The following is a 6,585-nucleotide window of genomic DNA, read 5'->3' on the forward strand; positions in this document are numbered from 1 at the left end:
GGCTCATTCCCGTTATCATGTGCTTAGAGTTCAGTTGTTACTCCCGTAAATTCTCGTAAGGGTTTTTTTTGTACATCCCTTGTCAATAATTTAAGGAGGGAAGGAAGCTAATTATGTCCCCTAGAAACATCCAGCTGTGACATCACAGAGGGACCAGGCATGGCCCATGAGGTTTTCGGGAAGCCACGAGATGCCAAAGACCTTCCTGGATGAACAGCAGCAGGGTGTTGGAGGCAGTCAAACCTCGGGCCATCAGTAGAGGCTGCAGACCATATACCCCTGCCCATGGGCAGAGCCCTGACTCCACCTCTCCCAGGCACAGGGAGATGATGCCAGGGCAACCCTGTGATGGGCTGTGGGCAGAGTCTTCCACTGGGCTGAACAGCATGGAAAGATTCATCCCCAAAGTGACAAACAGCTGGGACTGGAGTGGCCAGAGAAACTCCCCACCCCCTGGGGATGCGGGATGGGAGTAGAATGAAAGGACCATAGCGGGTGGAGGGAGCATCATGATTGTGTGAATCAGGACACTACCCCAGAGACTGCAGTGTGGCCTAGGGGACAGCGCACTGGACTGGGCTTCAGGAGACCTGGATACTAGTCCCAACTCTGCCACAGGCTTTATGTGTCACCTTGGATGAGTCACTTCACCCTCCTGTGCCTCAGTTTCCCCATCTATAAAAATGGGGATATGAGTCTAACCTCCTTAGTAGCACACTTTGAGCTCTGTTGACGAAAAGTGGTATATAGAGCTAGGGATTGTCACTATTCAGGGCCAGAAGCCGTTGTCATACAGAAATTCAGCTTATTATCTGGTTATGAAATAAATCAACCCCAAAGTTAGGCAAGGATGGCCTGAGGACAGAGACTGAAATCTGGCCTCTGCAGCTGCCCTCTCTTAGGGAGGCCCCTGCGTCTCTCACACGCCCCACCGTGGTCAGACTGAGAAGGGAGAGCTGGATTTCTCCTCTCCTGGTCCAGCCACCAACCCCACCTGCTTCCCCGGCCCTCTGAGGAACATCACTGCATCCAACTCTTCACCCCCTCAACCTCCCTGTCACCATCCTCTGCCATCTGCCCAGCTCTTCCCCATCGGCCTCCTTCCAGCTCCAGCTCCCGGCTCGCTCCCTCCCTCTCCTCGCAATGCCCCGCACTCATCCTCGGTCACGTCAGCGTCTGTGTGGATGAGACATCGCACCTCTGAGCTGCCCAATTCCACCCCCTCCTCCTCCATTCGACTGGCACCCCTGGCTCAATGCTCCCATTCGTCACAAGGGCCACTCGCCCTGCCCTGCTCTGTCTGGAGGGCGGAGGGGAATGGGTGTGAGATCAGGAAAGGGGGCCCCAGAGGTGTGGGAGGTGGAGAGGCAGGGGATGGAGGGAGGCCAGGCCTAATTCCAACACTCCCCTGTGAGCCGTGTGCTAACCGTGCAATCGCTGGCATGGCTAAATCCAGCGGGGTCCCCCTGACTCCCGGCTCCGCATCTAACAAGCCCCGAAGGGAACGGGAGAGTTAATCCCTGCTGAATCCTCAGTGCTAGCAGCAGGGCTGGGGGCTCTGCCTCCCAGTGCACTGGCAGGCTGCAAATGGTAAAGGAAGAAATGGATTGTGACCCGCTGTGGGGGTGAGGATAATGAGAGATAAATATCCCCCCCGCCCGGGTTTTTAATGCAAAGGGGACCTTTCACCTGCTCAGGGCAAGGGACTCCTCCCCTTCTGCTGGCGCACAAATTGGGCGAGGTACATGCTTCATCAGAGACTCCTCCTTCTAGCGGCCTGGCCAGTGGGTCTGGCTCACGTGCTCAGGGTCCAAAAGGTCACCAGATTTGGGATAGGGAAGGGATTTTCCCCTGGTCAGATGGGCACGGACCTTGGCGGTTTTCTGCCTTCTTCTGCAGCCTGAGATGTGGATCGCCTGCTGGGATCACCTGGGCAGGCCTCACCTGATCAATCCCCTGCCACTGCAGGGGCCTCAGGCATTGGGGGCCCCTCGGTCCCTCCGGTTCTCTGCCTGCTGGCTAAAATGCTTTGGTCTAACTAAAGTTTTGGGGCTCAGTAGCGAGGCACCTGGGCGAGGTGCTCTGGCCTGTGCCATGCAGGAGGTCAGGTCTGCACTCGATGAAACATGCTCAGGAACTTACGTTTATTTACTCGACTTAATATACGCCTTCTCAGGGTTAGGAAAACCCAGCCCATCACCCAAGAGCATCCCCCCTTCGGATTCGCATTGACCGGCTGTCAGTAGAAGCTTTCCCTGGGCAAGGACGGCAGAATCAGACCAAAGTGAATAGCTGATAAGCTCAGAACATTCTTGCAATGGCGTTTTGCCGTTTGCAGCAGAGAGAGAACTCACGGGTCGCTGGAGCCAGCTCACTGAGATTGACTGCCCAGCCCAGGCTCTTGTCGGAAAAGTTATTAGCATTTTAAATAGCAACGTCAGCATGGGTCATTGGGAGCTGCCTGGCTAATTTCAGCTCACCAACCGCTCCCGGGGCGGTACAGGGAAACAGGAGGATCTGGCCTGCAGGGAGACGTGTCGCGGTGGATGAGAGGCCCCATGGAAATGCTGTTATATTTGATAAATTAGCCAGAGAGTTGCCTTCAGCTGCGGGTCAGTGGGTGCAACTGAGAGCCGCAGTCGGTCCACAGCCCAGAGAAAGGCTGCCGGGTCTGACTGTGAGCAGGAGCGAATGACACAGCCGCTGTTCATGGATGGTAAAGGCCTGCAAGTGGGCGAATCCTCAGGCTCTGCCAGGCGCACGGCTCACTTTTCCCACACGCGGTACCGGCAGGATTGGGTGCTTTAGGTTTGACTGACTCTTCCCTTTGGCACTTTGGCTTTGGTCCAATAACAGGGATTTATGGATTCCAGCAGCAGCCGCACAGGGCGGGGAGGGGAACACGTGGGTCAGCTTCATTTTTTTTTCACAGGCTCCTCGGTGACTGAAATGCAGCAAGAGGGACATTATAACCCGGCAGTGCTGCATTGCCTCCAGGGCGTGTCCCATAAGGGGCACCAAACTCCTCAGCCTTCTAGAGGGGCTTCGCCCTGAAGACAGGCCCCTCTGGGAGGTGGAGGGAAGGGTAAATGGCTGTAGCTCTCACCATCAACTCCTTTGATGGTTACAAACCTTCCTCTAATTTCAAGCCTAAACTTGTTGATGGTCAGTTTCTACCCATTTGTTCTTGTGTCCACACTGGCACTTACCTTAAATAACTCCTCTCCCTCCCTGGTATTTGTCCCTCTGATGTATTTATAGAGAGTGATCATACAACCTTTTGAATTTTGCATGCCAGCAATCTGGTTCCAGTTTGGTTTAAGTGGAGCTCATCCCTCCTGTATGGACCACTCTCCCTCCAAAAGGTTCCCCAGTTCCTAATAACCCTAAATCCCTCCTCCCTGCACCACCATCTCATCCACACACTGAGACCTGCAGCTCTGCCTGTCTGACTGGCCCTGCACGTGGAACTGGGAGCATTTCCGAGAACGCTGCCATGGAGGTCCAGAACTTCAGTCTCTTACCTAGCAGCCTACATTTGGCCTCCAGGACCTCTCTCCTACCTATCCCTGTGTCGTTGTACCTACATATACCATGACCACCGGCTCGTCCTCATTAAGGTTATCTAGATGTCTCGTGACATCCACTACCTTTGCACCCAGCGGGCAATTCACCGTGTGGTTCTCCCAGCCATCGCAAACCCAACTATCTATATTTCTAATAATGAAATCCCCCCATTGCTATTGCCTGTTTCTTCCTAATAATTGGGGTCGCTGCCCTGGAGGCGTGTTGTCAGTCTGAGAGGAGACCATGACATTATCAGGAAGGTGGATCCCCTTTGCTGCAGCTTGATGCTTCCTGCCCCAAGATTTACCTTCTCCTTAATGACAGGTTTCAGAGTAGCAGCCGTGTTAGTCTGTTTTCGCAAAAAGAAAAGGAGGACTTGTGGCACCTTAGAGACTAACCAATTTATTTGAGCATGAGCTTTCGTGAGCTCACGAAAGCTCATGCTCAAATAAATTGGTTAGTCTCTAAGGTGCCACAAGTCCTCCTTTTCTTCTCCTTAACAGCACCAGGGGCATTTGTTTCCCAGCTCACATTACCTGTTCATGGTAGCGACATTGGTGTTGGCCCTTGCACCCCACCTGGGGACTACTTACTGCATGGGGAATAAGGCAGGTGTCCATGTGGTTTCTTGCTTACAGTGACATCAGCAGGGATGTCACAGTCCACCCGGGCAGAGCCAGGAGGTTAGGAAGCTTGTGAGCAGAGGGGCGGCATGGGGCGGTGCACCAGCTGGCATGAGTGCTCTGGATCTGGTCTCTAGACATTCCCAGCCCCTCTGAGTCTCTGGTCTCTCTGCTTTCCCAGAAGGGACCAGCATCGGGTTAACCATGGCTGGAAAGGGACAGGGCCCTGGCGGCAAACCTGCAGCGTTCCAGATCATCAAAGTGACTGTGAAGACCCTCAAGGAAAGGGAGGAGTTTGCAGTGTGGGAGAACAGCACCATCGCCGACTTTCGAGGCGAAATTGCCAAGCGCTTCCATGCTCCCACCAACCTGCTCCTCTTGATCTTTGCTGGGAAAATTGTGAATGACCAAGATACTCTCAGCCAGGCTGGGATCCATGACGGATTCACCATCCACCTCGTCATCAGGCCGCAAACGAGAGCAGACAACCAGCCAGCCACCCTTCCAGCACCAGCCAACAGCGCGTCCCTGGGCAGAGGCCCCCCTGGCTCAGCTGGTCTGGCAGATCGGAGCATACTCTGTGGGAATGCACCCAGCCTTTTAGGTTTCCTAAATGAGCTCCAGCAGCTTCTGGTGGTCAACCCCGAAATGATCCTACAGATTCTGGAAAATCCCTTGGTCCAGAGGGTGCTGTCAAACACCGACCTGATAACACAGTTCTTAAGGGAACACCCCCTGTTCCATCAGTTTGTGCAGCAAAATCCAGGGGTTAGCCACATCTGGAACAACCCAGCCCTCATGCGAGAAACGATCGAGTTCGTTAGGAATGCAGCGATGATGCGGGAAATATTGAGAAACAGGAGCCAGACTCTGCTGCTGGGTGGAGACAAAGTCTTGTGGCAAATGCTCGCTGATACTCCAGAACCAACGCTGAATGGACCACAGGCACAGTGTGCAAATAACCCGTCCCAGAAAAAGCCATCCCCAGCGGGGGTCAGCCAACCATCCCAGACAGAAAACAGAGACCCTTTGCCGAATCCTTGGGCCTCTCAGTTTGGTCCCCAGAGTTTCACCCCTCATCGCAACAGTGGCACTGACGTTGGGAGTATTCATGTCAGCAACAGCCCAAACTGCAGCACGGGGCAGAGCCCCTGGGTGCCGCCTGGAGGACCTGGAGTCGCAGCTGGGATGTGTAACCCGCCGGAAGTGCAGAACGCCTTGCAAGCGATAACCAGGAATGCCCTGCCTTTCCAGAGCATGCTGTCTGTCCCCTACATGAGGAATATAATGCAGGCCTTGAGCCAGAGCCCCAGTCTCATTGTGCACTTCATGCTGAGTAACCCCCGGTTCGTTGGAATCATGCATCCCCAACAAGAAGTAACGCGGGAGCTCCAAGCTCTCCTCCAGCTGCTGCACAGCCCAGACATGCTGTTAGTGATGGCAAACCCGAGAGCCACCAAGGCTCTGTCCCAGATTCAGCAGGGTTTCCATGCCCTGGGGATGGAAGTGCTGAGGTTCGCCCAAGGCAGAGCTCCTGGCTCAGGGGCAGTGGGAAGCCCTGCCGATGGCGGGGAAGTAACTGGGACTGGCTCTGAGCCATGTGAGAATGCAAGCCCAGCACCAGGCTCAGCCGAGTCGGGGTGCCAGCTCTGTAACATTGAGCAAATCACACAGGGTCTTGGTCAAGCAAGTTCCCCACGTCCCCAGACTCCAGAAACCCAGTTCCAGCAGCAGCTGGAGCAGCTCTACCTAATGGGTTTCCTCAACCACGAAGCCAACGTACAAGCTCTGAGAGCAGCTGGAGGAGACGTCAACACTGCGATTGACAAACTACTGGGCTCCCAGCCGTCCTGGCCATGTTAGCCATTCTGGTTTTGCTGATGGCTCTGAAGACTAAGCTGCTTGGGGATCTATCCTTTGGACTCCTGTTACCCTCTCTTGCTATAAACTAAAGCTGATCGCCATGCGTCTTGAGCTGTAGTTTTCTTCAAGCAGTGGGGAATCAATGTCTCTGAGTTCAAAGCAAGCTTAGGGTGCTCTGTGACTATCAGCGATCATTAATCCATGAGCATTGGTCTGTCTGGCCTATAGCTCTCAAAAATTAATTTCCTATTAAAATATTAGCCTTCAGCAGTAACAGATGTGCTGTCATTTGTTTACTGATGTCCTAAGCTCCAGCCACACAAGGGGAGGGAACGTGGTGGGCAGAGGAACACATGGAGGAGCTGGTCTCTCCCTCCACTGCTTGTCTTCATGGTTGATTATCAGAGGGTCTTTTTAGGTCCCTAACTACTGGATCTCCTGGGGAGGATCACGGCCCAAAACCACCTGTTCTCTTCAGCTGGGCATGAGCTCTCAAGCCTTCCGCACGATTAACCCAGTGTTGGTAGTGTCT

The 6,585-nt window shown here is 54.1% G+C and overlaps 1 pseudogene; it reads left to right on the forward strand.

Annotated features, from left to right (window-relative positions):
* The first annotated feature begins 4,394 nt into the window (after positions 1–4,394).
* Positions 4,395–6,053, forward strand: LOC140914700 (ubiquilin-1 pseudogene; annotated as a pseudogene).
* The last annotated feature ends 532 nt before the right edge of the window (positions 6,054–6,585 follow it).

Source organism: Lepidochelys kempii, chromosome 1 (genome assembly GCF_965140285.1).
Source record: "Lepidochelys kempii isolate rLepKem1 chromosome 1, rLepKem1.hap1, whole genome shotgun sequence".
In the NCBI taxonomy this organism is placed as follows: domain Eukaryota; kingdom Metazoa; phylum Chordata; order Testudines; family Cheloniidae; genus Lepidochelys; species Lepidochelys kempii.